The 26325-nt window shown below is 44.2% G+C and overlaps 1 pseudogene; it reads right to left on the bottom strand.

Moving 5' to 3' along the window:
• LOC141154986 (cytochrome P450 2G1-like) overlaps positions 1-23382 on the bottom strand; it is a 103951-nt pseudogene extending 80569 nt beyond the window's left edge.
• Between the last annotated feature and the right edge of the window lie 2943 nt (positions 23383-26325).

Below are 26325 nucleotides of genomic sequence, written 5' to 3' on the forward strand. Positions count from 1 at the left end.
GTAAGCAGGTAGGTGAGCGGGGCCTAGTTCATATAAAGTTGCAATTCTAATTATTAGTTTAGTGAGTAGCATTGAGTCCTCAGCAGCAAGGACTTTGGGAGATTAGCTCATTCCTGCTCCACATGGCTGATGCTGCAAATATTTTAACGGAGTGTAGTCAGGATGGCTGTTTACTTCCCAATGAGGAGCAAGTTTGAAATTTCTTGGCTTTTTCTATCTGCTCTCATTCTCCTGAAATGAAAGTTTTTATCTAACACAGTGTACAGCTTATTTAAAAGAAAATCAACCACCAATTCTTTCCTAGACCCTTCACAGACTCTGGTTTGCATTCCAGGAGAGGAGTTAACTCCTAAAAGCCCAGTCACCTCCCTCCTTAATATTGATTGTTACACTGCAGTTATCTGCTCACCTCCCTCCCCCTCCTTCTCAGCACCTGATGAGCTGCTGTTATCAGTCCTATGTAGGGATGAGCAGATCTTTTGAATTCATCGAGTTTGCCATTTTTCCCCCATAATTTGATTTGTGGCAAATAAATTTGTGTGAATCTTCTTATGTTTCAGAAAGATTGTGACTGAGGCTTGGAGAGAAATGAAAAATGGGTGGAGATTGTGTGAATCTTCTTATGTTTCAGAAAGATTGTGACTGAGGCTTGGAGAAAGATGAAAAATGGGTGGAGATTGTCCAGGAGCCCTAAAAGAGAATGTGACTAGTGACTACGTCTGAAAATTTGTGAAGGCACTCTTCTCATACCACTAAACTACCCATCTTCCTGATGCCAACCATCAAAAGTTGGCAAGCATGAGCAAAAGATTGAGAGGAGCAGCATACTCTACCTTTGGAATATGATATCCTCTAAAGGTTGTGTCCTTGCTGACAGCATGTGGCACTCCTGCCGGGACGATATCAGCATATCTCTGGATCTCGTGGATTACGGCTTCTGTATACGGCATTTTACTCTTGTCTTCTATTGAGGGACAACGATCTTTCCCTATTATATTGTCAATTTCTTTGTGGATCTTCTCTGAAATTAACAAAAATGTAGCAATGGAAATATTTTTCAGTCTAGAATTATATTCAAAGAATATGCAATACTTATACGTGTATGATAGACTCCTACTGTACCTTTTTTGGAGGCAGTGGAGTCCTTCTCATCTAAAAAATTTGGACCTACTCAGACAGCAGTGCTAAAATGCTACCACTGCTCCTGCTATGATACTATGAGAGGACCTTGATAAATTATTTACAAATACTTTAAAATTATTACCTTGTATTTCTGGATATTTCATGAGTATAAGAAAACCGTATCTCAGAGTCAAACTTGTCTCTGTTCCAGCAAAGAATAAGTCTGTTATTGTCGCCTGTAAATTCTTCTCATGAAATTCTGTATCTGGATTCTTTTCTTCCTACAAAAAAACAAATAAATAGGCATCACTTTAATTTTAATTATGACAATTTATCAAAGATCCTTAAACTCTTTCAAGATCAAAACAAGAGCAATAAATTGGAATGATTGATTTCTGATTTTTTTCAGAAAGATTTGATTCATGGTGAATACATTTTCTGTGAATTACGATATAGAAAAGTCTCTAATTGCCCAGAAAACATGGAAATAATACTTTGAGGTCTCAAAGAACTATATTGAACCATTTTGAGGTTTATAATGCAAGCAAAGCCTTAGTAATGTTAAAGTGACCTCAATCTTTGTGTCTAGGGAAAAATTGATAGTAACTGATGGTAATTAACTGCTGTATTTGAGTGAAGTGTACCAGTGAAATATTGGACTATTTACAACAACAAAGTATACAAAATATTTTTTTTTTACAATGCGTACAGTGTAGAGATTTTTTTTAGCATGTGAAAAATATGGCTTGCTCATCTTACATTGCAAGAATCATACTTCCTGTGACTCATAAGCTTTGAATGCAGTATTTTGTATTGGTATCAAAAATAACACCGAGGGGTTTAATATTGCCCTCCTTGTTTACAGTGCTTAAAAAAATAAAAAAGACTGTGATTAAGGTGCTGTTACTGCAGATTTTCAAATATCAATATATTTGCAGTCAAACTGAGTGAATATACACGTCCAGCACTACCCTATATATCATTAGCACTTCCAACTCATTTTCAATATACTTGAGCACTGAAGTAGAACATCACATTCAGATTAGGTATTTTTCTATCCCTACATGGAATAAGCTGTACTCTCTGACCTCCTATCCCTACACAGTACATGCAGAAATTTGCGCTCTCTGCCACCCATCTTCTATACTGGCTGTGATAACCTTCCTAATTGGCTGAGTTATGTAATATGATAGGTGAAGGACAACAATGGGAAGCCCATACAGCCGCACCTGACATTATTAGTCCACACTTTGAGCCTTCAGCAGTGTGCTAAATGGCACTTTTGTTTTTTTTGGACAATTTTTGCAAATTGAGTATCTGGATTTGAACCAGTGGGAATCTGCATATTTCAGGAAATTCAACTTGAGGTCAATTCTCCATAGATCGAACCACTAATTTTTATTTAAATGTCTTTTTCCAAAGCTAGTTGAATTTGTATTACTGTGCACATTCTGTACAAACAATATGTGACCCTCAAATGTCGAAATATACAAGATTATCAAGAAACTCTCCTCTTCCATTTTCATGAGAAAGCAATCTATGAAGTCACGAGGGCAGTTCTCATCCAGGGTGGCTCGATGGGTCTCTGTCATCTCCTTAATAAATTTTTTCACTCTGTCAATAATTTTAATGATCCCTCGATGAGGACCAGGAATGTAGGACATTATTCTTGGGTACATGAGGAAGAGCTTATTAAAGAAAGAAGTGATAGAAAAACATAATTTTACTATAATTTTGTTACCTCAATATCATATTTAAATTCTGTGTCCCACTTTATGAAAAAAAGTTGCTAATTATGCAGTGAATCTAAACTTAAAAAATGAGACATGTCTCCGTGATTTCAGACTACAACTGGCCAATGGCCCCAATTCCACAAAGCTTTCATGACTGAATTCTGGTGTATAAATCTTTAAAAATATCCACATTTTTTGAGTAAAAAACAGTTTTGCCAAACCCTGGCTCATCAAATTTATGATGAGTGAGGCGTTACGTATGCCACAAATCTTATTTCTGTCTCTGACTGGAATTAGCTTTGTGGCAAGGCTTACACAGAGGCACATGTCACTTCATGCCTCACCTGATTCATAAGTACCCCTCTTAAGTAATCAATCACCTTGGACTCAGCCCTTTCTCAAGACATTGATATCAAGACCAATGTAAAAATTGCTGTTCTTGTTGAATCGGGCTCCATGTTCCCTGTTATTTGTCCCCTTTTTTTAGCAAGCTAACAATATAAAGGTCTGGCAGAAGGGAGTATGACTGCAGAATAGGATAATATAGAGTTTGATTGTAGTTGGTAGCATACAATTATTTACCTGTCCTGAACTGCTGTTGAACAGCTCCACAATTTTATTAAAAAGTGTAATGAGGGTTAAGAATTTTTTACCTTCATAGTCAAATCTTTCACCAAATACAATGGAGCAAATGACGTTGGAAACAGCAAGTCGCATTATATCTACTGGGTTAATAGGAGAGTCTGTAAGGAAATATAACCATGTGGTTAGTCATTAATAAACAATAGAATACATATAATAGGAAAATATGGACCTTGGAAAAAATTACACAGTAAGACTGCAGATCTATAGTCTGTTGTGTAAGGTGAGCTCATGGTAATATTAACTCTACCCATTAATTGTAGGGGATCAGCCATTGAGCTGATGTAGCAGTAGATATTAGAATAGTTGTAGACACAGAGAAAAATAAGAATCTGTAGTGTCATATTTCAACATGACTAATCTTTTCCCACTCATTCTACGCATATTCCTAGAGAGGAGGCAAGGGTTCCCAACCATCCAGATGTTTCAGGACAATTGTTAAAAATAGTGGACTTTTTTCACTGTCCATCAAAGAATTTGATCTATCCATGATAATTTTAAACTAAAACCGCATGTGCAAGTTATGACTGAGAATATTATGTTTTTAAACAATTACAGTAGAAGTTACCAAGGTCTTCATATCTATAGTCCAAGGTATGACTATCCACGCACCTTTCTCCTTCATGAATTTCCCGGTGAGATATTGGGCTTCTTCTTGGATTCTTTCTTCGATGCTTCTTTTCCCCATTCCAAAATTTCTCAGAGTCATTAAGGAAAATCGTCGAAGGATTTTCCACCTTTCTCCACTGCTACCAATGACCCCTGTAAGTTCAATCACATGGTTAAATAGTTTCTGAATCTAGAGTGTGGAATTTTGTCTACTAAGAATTTGTTGTACATATTAGACCTTATTACAGTAACCAGAGCAGGTTTGGGTTAAAGAGGTCTATTTGTTTGGTTTCATATCCCCATTTTGAAAGCTGTTGTGTCCAACTGATAAGCAAGCTCTGACAAATCTGACAAGCCATACTCACCTGTCAAGTCAACATCAGCAAGATGTACACTGTGTGTGCAGTTCGACAATTTGCATTTTTCATGTTTTTTTTTTTATTAAACACCTACAGCACTGTCAGTCAGTCCAAAAGTTTAATAAACCTGAATATTTAATAAATTAAAAGTGAGGTTTTATATTTATTAAGAGAATATCTGTGTTCTGAATTATCAGACAACTATTAGTGTGCAGAATTATTTTGCAACTAAATGAAAAAAATGAAAAATTTTCCAACTCAATTATTTATTTTCATCTGTTAACGTGAGAATAATAACCAAGTAACTCACAATGTACAAGAATACATTTTTGACATTTCAAGAAAAAGACTAATCTCAGTGACTAATGTAGCCACCCTTCTTTTCATCACCAGTCATAAGCCTTCCATCCATGGAGCCTGTCAGTTTTTTTAATTCTGACGACTTTTTGGGCATCCCCAACAACAGCCCCACAGATCCTGTCAGAGAGGTGACTGTTTTCCTTGGCTGTAAATATCCCATATAAGAAGGACTCACAAGTTCTCAGTAGGATTTAGGTCAGGTAAGCAAGAGACCATGTCATTATTCTTTCATATTTAAGGCCAAGCAGTGGAGACTTTCATGCTGCGATGGAACATTGTCTTGCAGAAAAATCATGTTTTTTTCTGTACCACAGCTTGAAGAAAGTGTTTCCTAAAAAACTGGCAGTATGTTTTTGAGTTGATTTTATGTCCATCTTCAACACCAAAAGATCCACTTAGCTCATCTTTAATAATATCAGCCGACAACAGTACTTTACCTCCACCTTGCTTTGTGGAAGTGAAGGTCTGTGCCCATTACTGATCCAGGCACGTGTCCATTCATCTGTTCAGTCAAGAGCCTCTCTCATCAGTCCATAAAATCTTTGAAAAATCTGCCTTTAGATATTTCTTGGCCTGCCAGAACATTTCAAATTCTGTGACTTGCTCAGTGATGGTTGGGTTTCAGCCTCCTTACCTCAGCCATGTCTCTGGTCACTCTACACCTTGTACTTCTGGGCTCTCCAAGGAGATGCAGTTCTGGAATAGGACAATATTGGAGGCCGATTTGACTATTTACAACAAAAATTTTCACAGTTCTGTTATTGTGCCTCACTATCTTAACAAGTTAAAGAGATTTGTAACAATTTTTGACTTTTCAGAGTCCGTGAAATCTCTTTTTGGCCCATTTTACTGGAGGAAAATAAACTGCCTAATAATTCTGCACACCTTGATAAAGGGCACTGTATCCTTAGGCTGCATCCCCCCTAATACACAAATACAAATCAGTTGATCTGCTTCATCCTATAAGCAAAACTTGGAGTTGGAAAATCTGTATAAAAATTATGATATTGTCAAAATACTACCTTGCCTAATAATTCTGCCCACAATGACCTCCATCACCAATCAATTATTGTAGATAATTCCATGATTACGTGGTTTGTATGTATTATTATGGAATATGTTACACTAAGATCATAGTAAAGTGTCATATTTTTGCCATTATATGAATTTACCAAAATCCTTAGATAAAATCTCTCCTGCTCCTACGTCTCCCCTGTCGCTAAATGCGTCGCTGCAGTCCACCAATGCTTCCTTCACAGCATCATACCCAATCAGTACTATGGTCCGAAGGTTTGAAATATACATGGTATAAACAGGTCCATACGTCTCACTTAGCTAGAGAGATATGAAAAATGTAAAAACTGGTGAATGTGAATTTATCTTCCAAAAAAGTAAGATATCAGCAAAAACTGTATATTTACTAGAGATGAGCGGTGTTCGACTCGAACTGTTCGCCAATCTCAAATTCGAGCTGTTTTGGGCGGTGTTCGAGCCATTCGGCGAACACGAATGATTTGAAAAATATTCGGCTGTTCGAGGTTATGTTCGATAACTGTTCGTGCACCAAAATCATAACTGGATTTTTTCTCAGTAATGCTGAAAATTAATGTTAATACGCAGAGTTTGAGTGTTCAGCGGGGCGGGGGGAGGGGCAGGGGATGGATCTCTGCAGGAATAATGAAGATCTCCATTTTTTTTTCTCCTTCCCGCATTTACAGTGGGGGGGTGCAATCTGTCAGCCTATCAGCAGCGCACACACGGAGCGAAGTGCTTTTTTTCACACAAGCAAGGGCATGTGTCATTGGCAGTGTATGTCACATGTCCTTGCCCTATAAGACCCAGCCATTTTCCCCGTCGCCACCATTTTCTCACTGCTACAGCTGAGTGTTAAGACGGCACCGCTGTTGCTGTGTGCGCTATACTTTCAGTGTTAATTTCAAGCCAATTTTCGCACAAATCTACAGATAGCTTGGGAGTAGGGAATAGTTGTGATTGCAGTTCTTTTAAGGACTAGGTTACATCATTCCCTACGACTTTTATCAGGCAGGTCTGTGCTCTTAAATAGATAGGTTGGGAGTAAAGACTAATTGTAATTGCAGTCCTTTTCAGGACTAAGTTACATCAGTTCCTATCACTTTTTGACAGGCAGGTCTGTGCCAGTGCTGAGCAAGTTTTTTTCACAGCATTTGGCTAAATCTAGCAAAGCAAATCCTTTTTGGCCTATTGCAGAGTGTGTTAGTCAGTGGAGTAGCCTATCTGTGTTGCAAGCTACACCAGCTGTGTATAGAATACAATTTTTTTTACTGCAACTAGTGAAGTAAAACCTTTTGGGCATAGCATCATTCTATTAGTCCATCTATACTAACCTCCATAAGGTTGCAAATTCAATATAATATTTTTCTGCATCGAGCTCTGAAAAAATATTTCGGCTTCTAGCAGTGTGTGGGACTTGTTCTTTTAGTCCATCTATACTGACCTCCATCAGGTTGCAAATTCAATATAATATTTTTCTGCATCTAGTTCTGAAAAAATATTTAGGCTTCTAGCAGTGAGTGGGACTTGTTCTATTAGTCCATCTATACTGACCTCCATCAGGTTGCAAATTCAATATAATTTTTTTCTGCATCTAGCTCTGAAAAAATATTTCAGCTTCTAGCAGTGTGTGGGACTTGTTCTATTAGTCCATCTATACTAACCTCCATCAGGTTGCAAATTCAATCTAATTTTTTCTGCATCTAGCTCTGAAAAAATATTTCAATATGTAGCAGTGTGTGGGACTTGTTCTACTAGTCCATCTACACTGACCTCCATCAGGTTGCAAACTGAATATAATTTTTTTCTGCATCTAGCTCTGAAAAAATATTTCGGCTTGTAGCAGTGTGTGGGACTTGTTATATTAGTCCATCTATACTGACCTCCATCAGGTTGCAAATTTAATATAATTTTTATCTACATCTAACCCAGCCAATACTTTTGGCCTAATACCACAGTTTGGCCACTCAGCTCTACTCGGTTCCCATCCATTGTTTTTTGTGGAAACAACTCCAGAGTTGTGAATTAGTTAAATAACAAAATGAGTGGAAAAAGGCCTGCTGCTGGTGGAAAGGGGAATAGGCGTGTTGGGAAGGGGAAAAAAGGTTGTGTCCGTGGGGTAGGTGTTAAAGCAACAGTAACATCTGCAGAAGAAAGACCATCTTCCAGCCAAACTAAAATGTCTACTTCTTTTAGCGGACAATGTGATAAGATCCCTTTCTTACGGCCACGCCAATCGCTACAAATTCCAGATGAGGCACAAAAACAGCAGTTGCTTCAATGGATATCAAGTGCTCCTTTAAGTGGGCTCTCCTCCACCTCAACTTCAACATCACAAATACTCCAGTCCTCAGAGGTGTCACCCCAATCGCACTTGCTTCCTCACAGCTCTCAAGTCTCCAGCTGCCCGTCTGAGTATGGTGTCGAACAGATGGTTGAGTCTGCAGAGGTGTTTACTCATATTATAGCCTGGGAATCAGGGGTCGGCTCCAGAGCTTCTGTGAATCCAGACGAGGAAATGATCTGCACTGATGCCCAGAATCTTTATGAGTCGGTTTCAGGACCAGACGCAGAAGGTTCTGACCATAATGTAGACCCTCGTTCCCTAACTGTAACTCCTGTTGGTGGAGACAATGATGAAGACGATGATGAGACTCAAATACCTGATTGGAGCGACAACTTTAGTTTTTTGTCAGGGCAGAAACAGGTTGATGTTGATGAGGTTGGAGATCCCACTTACTGTCAACCCACAGTCAGCCAAGAGATGAGGTCAGCAGAGGAGGTGGAGGAGGATGCTAGTGATGATGAGGTCAGGTTGTGCCTTCCTGGACAGAGACGTAGTACTGGAAGCACGTCAACAACTGCATCCTCAAACACAACTCTGCCTCTGACCACAAGTCGTGGTGGCTCTTCAGGTCGCATGGGTGCTAAGCCTTGCATAACCTGGGCAATTTTTCAGATCGATAAAGATGACCCAACTCGTGTTATCTGTAACATTTGTCAGAAAAAGCTAAGTAGAGGCCAAAAAATACATAGTTTGAGTACTTCATGCATGAACCGGCACATGGACATGAAGCATAAGTTGCAGTGGGAAGCTCACTGTGCTACAATGCGGCCTAGCCGGCCGGGCCAACCGTCGTCTGCCCCATCTTGTGCATCTGCAGCCTCTTCACCCTCTGTGACTGGGGGGACAGCAGTCACACCTGTTTTTGGACGCAGACCTGCCACCTCTTTACCCGCAACAGCCAGCGTGATTGGCAGGTCATCATTTTCTTTGGAGGTGGTAACACCAACTGGTGTTCAACGCTGTCCGACATCGATAGCACCACCTTTGGATCAAGGCAACCTAACATGTCAGCCTGCATCTTCCTCACAGACCGGCAGTTTGCCGGGGACACCCTTCTCAACCCAGTCTAAGCACAACAGCCAGCCCTCGGTCCCTCAGATGTGGACAAGTAAAAGACCATTTCCTCCTAGCCATGAGAAAGCTAAGCGGTGGACACAGAGGATTTCGAGACCTTATGTCCGTCGCAGTGCCCCAGTTCCAGATGCCCAGTCGGCACTACTTCTCAAAGAAAGGTGTGCCTGCGCTCCACCAGCATGTTGCACACAGCATCACCGCTTCTTTGAGAAACTCCGTGTGTGACAGGGTGCATTTCACCACAGACACTTGGACGAATAGGCATGGACATGGGCCTTACATGTCGCTGACTGGGCACTGGGTAACTATGGTGACAGCAGGACAAGGGGCTGCAGTCCAAGTCTTGCCGTCCCCACGAGTTGTGCATCAATCCTCTTTATCTCAAAGTTCCTCCACTGCTTCTGCCTTCTCAACCTCCTCTCGGTCCTCATCCTGCTCCCAAAGCCTGTCTGGTCATGCCACAAGCTTTCTAACTGAGCAGAAGGGATCCTGCACACCTCCTTACTATGCTGGCAGCAGGGCTCAATGTCATAAGTCGGTTTTTTTACTTTAAAATGTCTGGAAAATGTAAGTCACACAGCTGAGGAGTTGTGGTCAGCTCTGGAGAACCAGTTTCATGAATGATTGTCTCCACTGGACATGAAACCAGGCAAGGCTGTGTGCGACAATGCTGCAAACCTGGGTGCGGCCCTTCGCCGGGGCAATGTCACACACGTGCCTTGTATGGCTCATGTGTTGAACCTGGTTGTCCAGCAATTTTTAGCCCACTATCCCAGACTAGATGGCCTTCTGCAGAGGGCACGGTCGCTGTGTGCTCACTTCTGCCGTTCGCATCCCGCAACTCAGCGACTTACATCTCTACAGAAGTCGTTGGGCCTGCCACTTCACCGGGTAAAATGCGATTTGCCTACCCAGTGGAATTCAACTCTGCAAATGTTGCAGAGACTGTGGCAGCACCGACAAGCCCTGGTGCAATACGTTCTGACGTATAGCCTGGGCCAACGAGATCCAGAGGTGGGGCAAATCACGCTGGAGGAGTGGTCTCAGATCAGGGACCTATGCACCCTTCTGCACAGTTTTGAAATGGCGACGAAGATGTTTAATGCTGGAGCACATGTTAAACAGAATTCAGAGTCAGGTGGTGGCACAAGAGGAGGTGGAGGAAGTAGAGGAGGAGGAGTTGTATGCGGAAGGGCTAACATCTGCAAGGTCCAGATGGTTGGCAGCACCAAGGCGGCAGGCATGTGAGGGTGGGGAGATGATTTTACCAGGGCGCATGGTAGCAGCCAAACTAGTGAGGAAGGTGCAGGAGCCCAGTAACAAGTGGAGGACGAACAGATGGAAGACTCATCAGATGAGGGAGACCTTGATCACGTTTCTGTTGTGCGAGAATGGGGGACAGAGGAAGGAAGCAAGATTGTTACCTCGCCACCAACACAACAGGGACTTGGTGCTCCTGGATGCGCAAACACATGAGTGCCTTCTTGCTGCATTACCTGCAACATGTCCCTCGAATTGTGAGAATTAGAGATAATCCTGACTACTGGGTTGCCACACTGTTAGATCCCCGGTACAAAAGTAAATTTGCAGAAATTATTCCTGCCATAGAAAGGGATGAATGCATGCAGGAGTATCAGCACAGACTGTTGCAGAATCTTACATGTGCTTTTCCACAAAACACCAGTGGTGCACGTAGTGAATCTCACAGTTCCAACTTGCCAACCGTGGGACCGTTGAGTGTTCAGCACTCAAACCATAACAGAAACACAATATCTGCTGGTAACATCAATTTTGCGGAATCATTTCACCTTTTTTAGCCCATCCTTTGCAAGGCCACAGGAGACAAGAAGTCTGACACATAGTTAACGTCTAGAGACGATGGTACAGGAGTATCTCCAAGTAAACATTGAAGACATGACTGTGTCACTAGACCCTTGCTCTTTTTGGGCTTCCAATCTGGATAAATGGCCGGAGCTCGCCACTTACGCCTTGGAGATCTTGTCATGCCCTGCAGCCAGCGTTCTGTCTGAACGTGTGTTCAGCGCTGCTGGTGGTGTGCTGACAGATAAGCTCACGAGGCTCTCCACTGATAATGTAGACAGACTCACGTTCATAAAGATGAACAAATCATGGATCTGAAACGACTTTTCTACCCCTGTGTCATCCTGGGGAGAGTAAAAGCTTGATGATTTGTTAAAATCACCTCACCAACCATTTTAAGCTTTAAAATTTCTAATCATGTTTATCTGTATCTTGGCTGGAAAATAATTTGGGCTTTGTAGCAGTGTGCAGTACTGAATCTATTAGGCCATCTATACTAAGCTCCACCAAATTTAAAATTGCTAATCATGTTTATCTGTATCTTGGCTGGAAAATAATTTGGGCTTTGTAGCAGTGTGCAGTACTGATTCTATTAGGCCGTCTATACTAAGCTCCACCAGCTTTCAAATTAATAATAATTTTTAGCTGCATCTAGCCCAGGAAATAATTTTGGGTCTCCTAGAAGCGTAAGACACATGAGTGCCTTCTTGCTGCACTACCTGCAACATGACCCTCAGATTGTCAGAATTTGAAGTAATCCTGACTGCTGGGTTGCCACACTCTTCGATCCCCCACACTCTTCGATCAACCTTTTCATTTTAATAAAGAACAAAAAAATGGTCATTTTTGAAATTATAAGCATTAGCAGGTTATTAGAAACTGAAATCAAACAGTTTTCAACTCAAAACTTTAATTTGTCAGGTTTTTGGATGGTTTCTGCTTCAATTGTTTTGCATGAGGACAGAATACCGTCCCAGAGCTTTTGCTTAGATGTGAACTGCCTCCCGCCATCATAGACACTCCTTTTGATGATGCTCCAGAGGTTCTGAATGGGGTAGAGGTCAGGGGAGCATGGGGGTCACACCATAATTTTGTCCCCTTTTATGCCCATATTAGCCAGAGATGCAGATGTGTTATGTGCAGCATGAGACGGTGCATTATCATGCATGAAAATGATCTGGCTGTGGAATACACGGTTCTTCTTCTTGAACCATGGCAGGAAGTGCTGTTTGAGAAACTCCACATACATTATGGAGTTTATCTTTACCCCTTCAGGGATCCTAAAGGGGCCAACAATCTCTCTCCCCATGATTCAAGCCCAAAACATTACTCCACCTCCTCCTTGTTGGCGCTGTAGCCGTGTTTGCGTGGGGTGTCCATCAACCAGCCATCCTCCACTCCATCCATCTGGACCATCGAGCGTTGCACGGCGCTCATCGGTGAACAAAACAGTTTTGAAGTCAGTCTTCATGTATTGTTTGGCCCACTGGAGCCGTTTCTGCTTGTGTGCAGTGGATAGAGGAGGTCGACAGGATGGCTTACGCACAGCTGCAAACCTCTGAAGGACTCTGCATCTTGTTGTTCGGGGGACGTTGGAGGCACCAGCAGCTTCAAAAACTTGTCTGCTGCTATGAGAAGGCTTTTTTGCCGCTGCTCTTTTAACCTGACGTAATTGCCTGTAGGAAAGAGTCCTCAATTTGCCCTTATCAGCAAGCACATGTGTGTACGGTGAATCAGCTACATACTTCTTGATTGTGCGATGATCAGGATGAAGTGTCTTGGCAATGTTGATTGTAGTCATGCCTTGACCTAAACACTCCACAATTTGTTGCTTCTCAGCAGCTGACACATCCTTTTTCTTTCCCATTTTGGCAGAAAATGTAGGCTGCTTAATAATGTGGGACAGCCTTCTTAAGTATTCTTGCCTTTCATTGGACACACCTGCCAAACTAATTAGCACAGGTGTCTGCAATTGCTTACAGTGATATAAAGAGCCCTGACACACATCACCATCAATGAGTTTAACTGACAAACAAACAAATTCTTCCCTTATCACTCCTAAACACTTTTTGCATAATAATTTGGAACACAGTGTACATGTGCTTTTCCACAAAACACCAGTGGTTCACGTAGTGAATCTTACAGTTCTAACTTGCCAACCGTGGTCTGTATGGAGTTGTTCACTAAAGGGCCCAAAATTAAGATAACATAGACGGGAGAGGTCTCTATGGACAGGAATTCCTAAGTATTTGATACCCTGTGAGGGCCAGGCAATGGGAAAGTTGGACTGGATGGAATCCTGTATGGATTTGGGGAGGGAGACATCGAGGGACTCAGACTTCGCTGCATTGATCTTAAAATTTGACCATGTAACAAAGTGATCTATTTCAGCCATAACAGCAGGAATGGATATATGTGATTGAGTGATATATACTAGGACATCATCAGCAAAAGCAGAGCACTTGTACTCGGTGCCTCCCACCTTAATCCACCTAATATTGGGGTTATGGCGTATTGATGAGAGCAGGTGCTCCGACACTAGGATGTAGAATAGAGGGGACAGAGGACATCCCTGCCTTGTCCCATTGGTGATTATGAAAGGTGATGAAAATGTTCTGACGTGCCCCCTGGGCCTTGGGACACCAGGAGCCGGACCCTTGTTGGTGGATGCTTGTGGTTGTAGTCTCCGTGGCGGCGACCCGGTTCCGTTGCTCAGGGCAGTCAAACCAGTGGCGGAACTATTTATGTGGTTTTGATGTTTAAATGTCCGACTACGCCACCCGTGGATTGCTTTCAGAGCGAACCGCCGCTGCAGGGCAGACCGCTGAGGTTGGTGTTGTGGGTGCAGCAGAGCATAGTATAACTCCCCACGGGAGGAGTATAGCCTCAGGGCAGTGTATGCGGAGGATGGAGGTGATGGTACAGGGCAGCAGCAGTAACGACATGGAGTCAGTGATGCAGTCCAGGGCCTTTACTCACAGTTCTTTTTATTCAGACCACTTCTTCAGGTAACGGCTGCCCCCATCATACTGTGTTCATCAGGTGAGGGGATCAGAGAACTCCCAGATAACTTTGCAGCGCTTCACAGGACCCCCTTTGTGTGTCCTTTGTCTGGACTTTCTTACCAATGCTTCTGTCCGGCTGTCTCGGGCCTCCTCTTGGTAAACTTGGCGCCAGTTTCCCTGACCCTATGTGGTGCCTTCCTAGCGGGTGTAGCGAGGGGCTGCGCCACATAAAGTGTCACAGCCTCCGGTTTCTAGCTGAGGGTCGTTTCCTGCCTCCCCTAGCTTTGGGGACTGGTCTCTCCCTTTAGCCTGACCACTCCACGCAGGTGGATTCGGGCGTGCGGTGGCGACTCGCCCGTCCGCACCCCTGGGATCCCTTTCGGTCCTCATTCCTGGAGCCTTCTCTGCTCCTCTTCCTTCCTTCTCCCTCTGTTACTAGGCCCGCCTCCATAGCAGAGCTCATGCAGAGCCCCTGCTCCCTGTCACTTCTGCTCAGACTTCTCTGCACTTAACTAAGATGGTGCCCACCTTTTATACTCCCTTCTCAATGCACCCAGGAACTGCTTCCTCCCTGCTCCTGCACTACAGGGTTCCCCTTCCTCAGTGTTCCCTCCCCCACTCCAGCCAGGGGCAGGGACTGTCGTGCCCATCTCAGGGTCATATTGGTCGCCCTGCCCCACGGCAATGTGGTGTAATGCATGCAGGTGTCGGGGTCCTGATCCACACTCCATCCTTACCTGAGAGTGAGATATCACACCTCTGGGTGAGGTGCAATACCTCTGTAGCAAACGAGCCCTCGGGGTGCTACAGTTCCATTTATCTTTAGCCTAGGTGACGTATTGCGATACAGGGCCATGATTTTGGCTATAAAAGGGTCCCCTAGACCCCTACCCCAAGCTTTTTAAGAGAATAATATATGGCGTGCCAGGAGACTCTATGGAATGCTTTCTCAGCATCCAACGAGAGTATCTAATTACACATTTTTAACTGCATCTAGCCCAGGAAATACTTTGTGCCAAGTAGTTGTATCTGCTAGTCAGCGGATTATCCCAACTGTTAAGCAAGCTACACCACCTGTAGTTTGGGCACTTAATTTTTTCAAAGGAAATGCTTCGGGACCTTGGGATACTCAGTGAAGAGCATCAGGAGTCACCCCAAGGCATAGGGGCTGGGACTGGCGGTAGGACGCCTTGCGGTGGACCGCCGAGCTCGATCCTTAGAAATGCTTTTAACTGCAGCAGCTTTAGTGGACGCTACTGGAGCTGGAATTACGCAGCTGCTGGCATGAGACTTGCCCTCCAATAGATCCTTGTAAAAGGATTTAAAGTGTATTCATATAAATTAGAGAGACAATTAAAATTAAAAAGCTTAGACATGCCACCACCACAGGGGGACTTGCTCGACCCACCAGCGGACAGGCACCAGTATTGGGAGAGGGGGGCTGGCCGTCAGGGTCCACCGCGGCTCTGACACAAACCCGGCGACACGGAGGTCGCACGGGCAGGAACGGACTGGCTGTGTCGGCTTCGCACTTTTTTGGTTTTAGAAGGGCATGACATGCCTATATCTGTGTCTCCCCCTCCTTTTACTCCTCCACCCCTTTTCTTTTCGCATGACTATATGTACTTGTCACTTTTCCATGTGTTAGTTGTGTCTTCTGAGCAGTTTGTCAGCTTTTGGACACCTTTGAATGTGTTTTCTATGTGTTTCTATGTGTTTTTGTTTACCTGCCATTGGTTTTAACGGTGTTCAAAGGAGTTCGTCGAACAGTTCGACGAACAGTTCGGCGAACATACGAGTGTTCAACGAACCGAACCGAACTCGAACACTACGGGGGTGGCTCAACACTAATATTTACCCTCAAAATAGGTAAAAAAGGTTGACATCTGTTAAGATAAGATCTAATTGCTGCACAGAGCTATACATTTTTGAGTTTATAGTAGGAATCCCATTGAAGGTGCTCATTTTATTAGCTGGTTAGAAGAGCGGAATATAAAGAAAAGAGCATCTCTCTGGAGGACCCAACATGTGCATGGATTACATTTACAAAAATTAATTTTAAAGGGCGAAATATAATATTTCTCTTCTCCTGCGGAGATGCTGCACGCACGTTAAACACTTGCTGTTGGGTTTTTCTACAGTTCACTGCTAATTACTGATGGTACTGGTAGCAGGGGTCCTTTATGATTAGTTTATTATACAGGATCTTAAAAAAAGTATATTGTCTTAAGGACATTTAATTTTAGACAGTGAAACTAATGTTATAATGTAGTGATGAGCGAGTGTGCTCGCTACTGCTCGGTACTCACCCGAGCATCTCACTGCTCGAGATGCTCGGCGCTCGCCAAGTATTTCCGGGGTTGCTTGGTGGGAGCTCGGGTCCCCTCCTTGCATGTTTGGCGCTCTTTAGAGAGCCAATGTACATACAGGGATTGTCAGCCTGACACTATAATGCCACAGCCATGTTGGTTGTGGCATTACAGTGATTGTTTGGCGGCACAGCGTCATCAGGTCTATATCAGACCTGGTGCCTGTGCTCATCACAATCTACTTCAGAATCAGACAGTGTAGGGAGAGATGCTGCTGAGCTAGGGAGAGATTTGCTCGTTTCTTAGTTAGTTAGTGTAGGTATACCACCATATATTATACACATATCCACCTCAGCGAACAGTCCTTCTGAGGACTAATCCATCTGCAGAGATATCAGGCAGGCAGGGTGTATAGGCAAGCAGTGTATGTGGCAGACTGCAGTGCATACAGCAAGATGGTCCATTCCAGTTCTGTCTGCTGCTGGTGCTTTTACAGATATTTCTAGACATATCGCTAGGTATCAGGGGCCAGGAATAATTTTTTTGGGATCTTAACCCTGATTATATAATAAAAATTAATCCAGAGAACACCGTTTTTCTGCTCCATTTGCTTGTTGGCACTGCAAAACACAGCCAGATCCTTTCCATATTACAGCGCTAAAATCCATCTATTTAAAACTATGGTTTATCCGTCACATGGATCACATATAAGTGTGCTGAAAATGCTGCCATTTCTGGCCTCCATTGAAATTTTGTTGTAGAGTGTTAGCAAAGTTATTGACACCAGTTCGCTGTTAAAAATGGTTACCTACAGGCCAGCTATTTAAAACTGTGATTTTCTGTCACATGGATTATATATCACTGCGGTTCAAATCCAGCCATTTGCAGTGAACGTGGAAAATATTGTCCTCCATTTAAAATGGGCAACGCGCGTGGCAAGAGATGGGGATCTGGACGTGATGGTGATGATGGGGCATGCAGAGGACAAGGCCGAGGCCATGGGCTAGCTGAAGTTGTGCCACAACAAAACACCCACATCTTCTCGCTTGACCTTCCTGTCCAAAATAATAGGGGACCGCAGAACACAACTATTGAACAAAGAGCAGTGTGAAAAGGTTATTGGTTGGATAACAGATAATGCTTCCAGTCACTTAGCCACCATCACCACCCTGTCTTCCACACGGTCAAGTCTCAGTAGTCGTGCTTCTGGACTGCATATTCCTCACCCTGATCCTCCTTCCTCCCACCATACCAAGTGCCCAGAGACAACAGATCCCACACCTGGAAACTCCGAAGAGCTGTTCACTTTTCCATTTATAGATTCGTGCCTCTCGACCGGTCCACTTGAAAAGGGGCAAGAGGAGATCGCATGTAGCGATACCCAAATATTTGAGCAGCCACGGTCACACAAAGGCGACGGTGGGAAACTGTCACAAGAGGTGGACGATGATGAGACACAATTGCCAGAAAGTCAGGAGGAGGATCAGGGTGCAGAAGCGAAAGACGAGGTGGTGGATGATATAGTAATTGACCTAACCTACCAGGGGGACATACAGAGCGAGGACAGCAGCACACAGGGGGCGACATAGCACCACAAAAGGCAGGAAGAAACAGTGTGGAGGCTGCAGACAGAAAGCAGGCAACCGTTCCCCGTAACATCAACATGACAGAAGTTGCCAGAACAACTGTTAGGTCTTCCCGAGTCTGGTTGTTTTTTAAAGACTCTGCCGATAACCCAAAAAAGGCCATTTGCACCACCTGCGAGGCCAGCATCAGCAGGGGTAGCAAAACTACCAGCCTGACCACCACCAGCATGATCAGGCACATGGCAGCAAAGCACCCGACTAAGTGGGCCGAATCCCAGGGTCCAGGAACAGTGTAGGTTGCATCACTGCTTCTTCCGCTGCTGTGCAGGCAAGATAATCCTATTTCCATGGTGCATGCGAACATGCCTCCTGCCCTGCACCTGTCATTGCACACTCTCAAGTAGCACCATCAGCAAGCATGTCCACATCCTTGTCCCAGCGCAGAGTTCAGTTGTCCCTACCCCAGTCCTTGGAACGCAAGCGCAAATACGCAGGCCACACTAAATTCACACATTTCGCGACTGCTTGTGTTCAAAGTGCTGCCTTTTAGTCTTGTGTAGACGGAAGCTTTCCGCAACCTGATGGCCGCGGCCGTCCCTCGGTAATCGGCTCCCCTCTGCCACTATTTCTCATGGTGTGCGAACCCCGCATAACACAAGCACGTATCCCATAACTTTAGCCATGCCCTCAACAATGCAGTTACTGGGAAAGTCCACCTAACCACAGACATGTGGACAACTGCTTGAGGGCAGGAATGGTAAATATTGCTGACGGCACACTGGGTTAACATAATGGAAGCTTGGACCCAGTCGGACCTTGGGACGGAACACATCCTCCCGACATTGAGGATTGCGGGCCCTCGGTCAATCAGGGTTGCGCCCACATTCTACAGCTCCTTGACCTCCTCCTCCTTCTCTTCTTCAGCATCCATCTCCGAAATAACCACATCAGTTACAAGCTGGAAGCACTGCAGCACTGCCTCGGCCAAGCGGCAATAGGCTGTGCGGAAGCTAATATGCTTAGGTGACAAACCACACAATGCTGAAGATTTGTGGACAGCTCTGAAAGAGCAGGCAGATCTGTAGCTGACACCGCTGACCCTACAGCCAGGCATGGTCGTGTGCGACAATGACCTCAACCTGGTGGCGGCTCTGAGGCAAGGCGATCCCACACACATACCATACTTGGCCCATGTGCTTAACATCGTGGTTCTGCGGTTTCTCAAAACCTACCTCGAGCTGCCGGATCTGCTTGTCAAAGTACGCCTACTGTGTGCCCATTTTAGAAATTCACCTACAACTTCCGCCGCCCTTGCTGTGTTTCAACAGCATTTGCAGCTTCCAGCTCACAGAATGGTGTGTGATGTCCCCAAGCTTTGGAACTCTATATTACAGACGTTGGGAACGATTTGTTGAAGAAGAGGGCAGTTGTTGACTACCAGCATCAACAAGGCCGTCGGTATTCAGTTCAAACTCCACACATAAGACCTCAAGAGTGGACATGGGTGTCAGACATATCTACCATCCTCCAAAACTTGTAGGACTCCACCAAGATGGTGATCGGTGATGACGCCATAATTAGCATCACCATCTCACTTCTCTGTCTTCTGAAACGCTCTCTGCTCACAATCAAAGAGGATGCATTACAGGCTGAGCACGATGAGATGGAGCAAGGAACCATACAGGGTGATTACACACAGCCAAGGCTCATCTCATCCCAATGTGGATTGGGTGACAATGAGGAAGAGGAGGAGGAGCTAGTTTCATGTGTTATAGATGGTACTACCTGCACAACTGTCATACCGTCTGTTCAGCGTGGATGGCCTGAGAACAGGGAGGAGGAGTAGGAGAGCATGGTCAGTCTTCCTCTTGGTGAGGACATGGAAATCTTGCTAGTTAGCAGTCTGGCACACATGGCTGAGTTAATGTTATGCTGCCTTTCACTTGTCCCTCGAGTTCTCCAAATTTTGGGTGACAGTCATTACTGGTTAGTGACACTTCTAGACCCACGCTACAAGGAGAACTTTCTATCTCTTATTCCCAATGCGAACAGGTCTACTAAAATAGGGCAGTACCAGAAGACTCTTGTTGCAGAATTATGAAAAAAATTCCCATCTGAAAGCGCTGGCAGCAGAGGTCACAGTTCATTGGACAACCAAGGAGTACAGGCGAGACAGACACAACTCCAATCCAGCAGAGGCAGAGGAACACTGTCAAAGTTCTGGGACAGTTTTTTCAGACCCTCCCATCTTACAGGCCCTGAGGCACAGGGTACTCTCACCGGAGTGCAAAGTTTGAGAAGATGGTGAGGGAGTACCTTGCTGACCGTACCAACGTTCTCCGTGATTCCTCTGTGCCTTATAATTATTGGGTATCCAAGCTGGACACGTGGCATAAATTGGTTCGCTACTCCTTGGAGGTCTTGGCCTGCTGTGCCGCTAGCGTTTTGTCAGAGCAGGTTTTTAGTGCCTCTGGTGGAATTATAACAGACTTCTCAATACCACCGAATGATAGCAGCATAACATAAACTCAAATCCAGTGTCGTTTTTTGGGAGGTCTATTTTCATGCACCTCTTCACACCTATACATGAAGATGCGCTTAGTGATTTTGGCTATTTGCTCTTGTCCTCCTCCTTCTCCTCATCACCATATCATTCACCACCATAGCTACCATATCACCTCCTCTACTTGTCTTGCAAGGGGCATTGGAGTGCCTCCAATTTTTGGGCAATCCTTGCATTCACTGCATAGGCAAACACAATGGTAGACCCACTTCCTAATAATGGGAACATTGTTTTCAGGAGGCCCTCTGACCTCCACATCTCTTCCAAGGGGCATTGGAGTGCCTCCAAATTTTTGGCAACCCTTGCATTCGCTCCATAGGCAAACACAATGTGAAACCCACTTCCTAATAAAGGGAATATTGTTTTTCAGGAGGCCCTCCTCTAAGTCTCTTCAAAGGTGTTTTGGGGTGCGTCCAAGTTTTCAAAGTGGTATTTGGGTGCGCCCAAATTTTGGACTGCCCTGCCACTCACTGCATAAGTAATAACAGTATACAGTAGGAGACTCACTCTTTAGTAATGGGACCAATAAAGCATAGCCTGCTGATGACTCTCTAAGAATAGTAAGGGCAAACTGCTGGCCTTTTAAGAATAGTAAAGGCCACCTCATGGCCCTATAAAAATAGGCTTTATGACATTCAGAGTCCCTCCTTCATAAATGAAACAGGATGTGTCTGATCATGTCTCACACACCACATGGCCAGATAAGGTTGTTAAATGTTAAAATGACGTTTCCCGGTGAATGCATTTGTCTTGGTTGAAAGCAATGCAAAAGTGCAAAAACGCATCAAAAACATTAAGTGTGAACATAGCCCAAGGTGTGGAGGAGTATTTTTGTTTTTGGTTATTTATTTTGCTATATATACAAGTCATTACGCTGGAAAGGATGTTCCTTAACATATTTCCAAGGAAAATCCATTCTAGCTTAGTTTTTGTATGTTTTATTATGAGTCCGTAATAAATGTGGCGTAATACCTCTGACAACATTGTTCACAGAAGTGACCGGGGAGTCAGAAATGCTTCCAGGGGTCTTCCCCATGCTGTTCCCATGTCATTTGAGCACTGTTCCCATTGATTTGGGCAATTTTTAGGTCCTCTGCAGACCGCTGGGGGGGAGACACCTGAAAAATGCTCGAGTTTCCCATAGACTTACATTGGGATCGTTGCTCGGGTCGAGCACCCGAGTAATCCAATGTGATCGACCCGAGCCTCGAGCACCCGAGCATTTTAGTGCTCGTCCGTCACTATAAACCACCCATGCCATAGGCACTAATGCAGCCCCATATTATCAGAGATGTTGGAATAGTCCCTCTCCTCTTGAATCTGGAGGACATGGTGTCTGTGGTTTCCATAAATAATTTCACATTTTGATTCATCTGACCACAGAACAGTTTTCCATTTTGCCTCTTTCCATTATAAATGAGATTTGGCCCAGAGAAGACGGCAGGTTTTCTGGAATGTGTTTATATTTGGCTTCTTCTTTGCATGATAGACCTTTGACCTGCATTTTGGAATTACATTGCAAAGTGTTCACAAACAATGATTTCTGAAAGTATTCTTTAGTCCACACAGTGATTTACCTGTTTTTATTGCTGTGCCACCTGAGGACCTGTAGATCACACCAACCTCTCCTTTGCGCACATGGATTACTACAGAATATTTAAATTTTTTTGTGATATCATGTACTGTAGATGGAGGGACAGGAGGGACCTGTGAGGGAGTCAATGCCAATGTGGTATCCGGACTCGTGGGGGTGCCACACATTCAAAGTTTTTGCAATTTTATGTTGAGGAAATTTTCCTGAATTGATTTTTAGAGGCAATTGTTCATAGGCTAGTAAACCTCTGACCATCTTTGCTGCTGAGAGACTCTGCCTCTCCAACATGCTCTTTATATACAAAGTCAATGTCATGTGACTTAGTTGAAAATTGCTCCTCCAGCTGTTTTTCAATAGAACAACTTATTTTTCTAGCCTTTTGTTAATCATGTCACAACTGTTTTGAGTTGCCTTCATTTTTTAAATAAGTGAATTTTTTAAAATGAAATGGAAAAATCACCAACTTTCACCCACTGATCTGTGTTCTATGGTCAGTTGTAAATAAAATATGTCTATAGAAGATTTCTAAATTAATACATTGTATTCTTTATACCTTACACAGTGTCATACGTTTTTTGAAATTGGGGTTGCATGTTGTCTAACTTGCAATAAACATCATAATATCTCCCTTTTTAAGTAGTATCAGTCCCAACTGGACAGCAGTGGGGGCATCAAATACCCCCCTTTTATCTGATTTACACTGTGAGTTTGACAGCACAGTATAGGTTGCTGTTTATGGCTATCTGTATTTAGCCAATTGAGCAGGAGGGACAAACTGATGAATGAGCCAATATGACAATTGTTTTGTAGAGTAGCTACATTCTCTAAGTTTTCCTTTATCTATCCCTTGATTACGCTGAAGCTACAGTACTTTCATATCTATAGGAAAGTTATTGTAGGAATCACTATATAATCTCTTCTGTGTCAACAGTAAGATTACAAATAAGTATTCTTACCTTAATTAATGACTGTGGCATTTCTGAAGTGCTGATCTGAAAGATATTCCCCAAGCCGGGCAGAGGTGTAGGTCCAGGGGGTAGGTCCTTCTGTTTGACCCTACCCCACCATTTAATGAGATAAATAAGGAGAGTGACCCCAGTAGCCAGGAGAAGAGTTGCTGCGATGTTCAGAGCCATCCCGAGCCCCAACTTCTACAGCTCCTTCTGTACAGTGTCCTTCTGTATTTATGTTCAATCAAGTACTGGGCAGTGTTCCTACATGAGATCAGTGAAAACAGTTTGGGAGGGTGCAAAGTGTAAAGTTACAGCTGTTTCACAATACTTCTGCCCTCAATGCTTAATGAGTGGGCAGTATTATCATTGGTGAAGTCAGGGTTAGTGATAGGCAGTCCAGTTCCTTCTGGTGAGCAGAATCATTTGGCTCCAACCAGGGGCATAGATAGAAATCATGGGGCCCCATAGCAGAAGCTCTAATTGCCCCCCCACAAAAAATAAATATTTGTCTGTCACAGAAAAGCAGATCTCACACCTTTCAAGCCTTTACACAGTAATTTTCCTCCTGCTGAAGTCCTAGATTCCTCTTTCATTACCCCCATAAAGTATGATGCCAATAAAAGTGCCCCCAAAACACAGTATGATACCCCCATGGTGCATTCCTCCACATGCACAGTATAATGGCCCTATTGTACCCTACTTCAACTCCCAAGGCAAAGTATGGTGACCCTAAAACAGTATGATCCCCCAACTGTGACTCTCACACAGCCCTTGATACAGTATAATGGCCCAGACTAACCCTCCAAACAGTATAATGGCGCCACACAGCCCTCCAAGCTGTATGAGGGACCCCACACAAACCTTCACACAGTATAATTGCTTTACTACATTATAATGGCCCCCCACATAGCCCTCAAAATATTATAATGGCCCCACATAGCCTTCCATAGAATATAATGCACTCCCCATAAGGTAAAATGCAATCCCCATATAGTGCAATGCACCCCACAGTCCTGCAGTATTATGGACACCACATACTCACTGATTTTAAAATAAAAATATATTTCAAATAAGCCAACCCGAGTATAAGCTGAGGCCCCTAATTTTACCACAAAAAGCAGGGAAAACTTATTGACTCGATTATAAGCCTAGGGTGGGAAATGCAGCAGCTACTGGTCAATTTCCCCATCCTGGTATGCATTGCTCCCTCATCCCCAATCCTGGTACGTATGGCACCCCCAATCTCCAATCCTGGTAGGTATGGACCCCTCATCCCAATCCTGGCATGTATGGCCCCCTCATCCCCCAATCCTGGTACGTATGGCACCTTCATCCCAATCCTGATACATATGGCACCCCTCATCCCCAATCCTGGTACATGTGGCCCCCTCATCCCCCAATACTGTTAAGCATGCAACCCCTCATCCTCCAATCATGGTAAGCGTGGCCCCCTCATCCCCCAATCCTGGTAAACGTGGCCACCTCATCCTCTAATACTGGTATGCATGGCCACCTCATTCCCCAATCCTGGTATCCATGGCCCCCGCATCCCCCAATCCTGGTATGCATGGCCCAATCACTGCACACATAAAAAAATAAACACTTATACTCACCTTCCTACCTCACCTCTGCTTCAGCGCTGCATCTTGTTTGCCAGCAGTTTATGTTGGCACCTGAGCAACGAGCGCTCTCAGACGCTGATGTGAGCTGCCGGCATATTCACTCCTTTCCACGCCGGGACTATGGACATGGAGAAGAGTGAATATGCATTCTCTTTAGTAGCTGGCACTGTCAGCAAGAGCTGCGGCTCAGCGCTCCTATGTGCCTGCTACTAAAGAGAATGAATATGCATTCTTCTCCACGCCCATGGGCGCAGAGAAGAGGGAATATTCATTTCCCTTTAGCAGCAGGCACACGTGGTTGCTGCAGCATCGGCTACTGCATGTGCACTGCTCCCCCGCCTCCACAACTTCCCACAGCCCCTCCCCGGTAAATACAATACTCACCTATCTTCGTTCCCTCGCTGCTTTGGGGCTCCCCTGGCTCACAGGCCCCTTAGCAATGGCGTGGCCTGCCGTCATTGGCGGTTCGCCACTGGCTCCAACCACCAAAAAGAACCGACTCTTTCTTATACTAATTGAATCCGCATTTAATATGCATTCATAAGCAGCTAAACATATATTCATGGAAAAATCCTCGCAGTATGATTCAGTGAAAACTGGGGGTTTTGATCCCATCAGCTGCCTATCATAGTCATTTTACCCACAGTGAAAGTCAATTCGAAATGGCAAGTAGCTCTCAGTGGGCTGCTGGCTGCCATCATTCACAGATAAGAGCTGGCTCTTTGTGCTGGATCTGTTGAGAAAGATATGTCTTTGGTTTGAGTGCTACTTATTAAGCAGGCAAAATGAAGGAAAAACAGGTCTGCTACGAGGCTGGTATGGATCCAATCAAGGTATAAATCAAAAATAAGTAGTTACAATGTGGTTTATTTTCTATGCGGTTCAAAGGAATCCAACTTCTTCTGGAAATAAACAAAAAGATTTTGTGTTTTTTTTCATGAACAAGTGGGATTGCTTCAAAACGCTTAGAAAATAAAACACAGTGCTACTACTTATGTTTGATTTGTTCCTTTATCGGATCCATACCAGCACTGCAGGAGACCCGTTTTCCCTCCATGAATCCATCATTACGTTGGATTTTTGACCATGTGGTTCTGCAGCAGCTAGTATTCCATTTATCTATGTTCTTTTAGTGTTGCGTCTCACACAATCGAACCAGGTGAGCGAAACTGCTTCTATGATCAATGTTATTGTAATGCACACGCCCGGGCTAAGCGGCGTGTGCGTGTGATTCCACTGGACCGTGCCGGAGAGTGAATGCCTGGAGGGGCGTAACTAGGTATTCACCCGATCCGACCAGTGTCGCACGACGGCATACGACACCAGTGCACCAAGGAGGAACCGAGCAGAGGGACCAGTTGCTACTCCAGGACAGACCCCAGACACGGCTGTTAACCCACACAGGGGAATACAGGAACAGACTGGTAGGCTGGCACACAGACTGGTGGGAATAGGCAGGCACGACTGGTATGCAGGCAGGCGGGTATGCAGGCAGGGGGGTACAGGCAAGCACGGCTAGAGTGCAGACAGGGAGGCACTAGCAAGTAGGAACACAGGCGGAATAGGACCCAGTACACACTGGGACTCAAGAACA

Source organism: Phyllobates terribilis, unplaced genomic scaffold, assembly GCF_046119375.1.
Source record: "Phyllobates terribilis strain yellow unplaced genomic scaffold, ASM4611937v1 Scaffold_7__3_contigs__length_470593459, whole genome shotgun sequence".
In the NCBI taxonomy this organism is placed as follows: Eukaryota; Metazoa; Chordata; class Amphibia; order Anura; family Dendrobatidae; genus Phyllobates; species Phyllobates terribilis.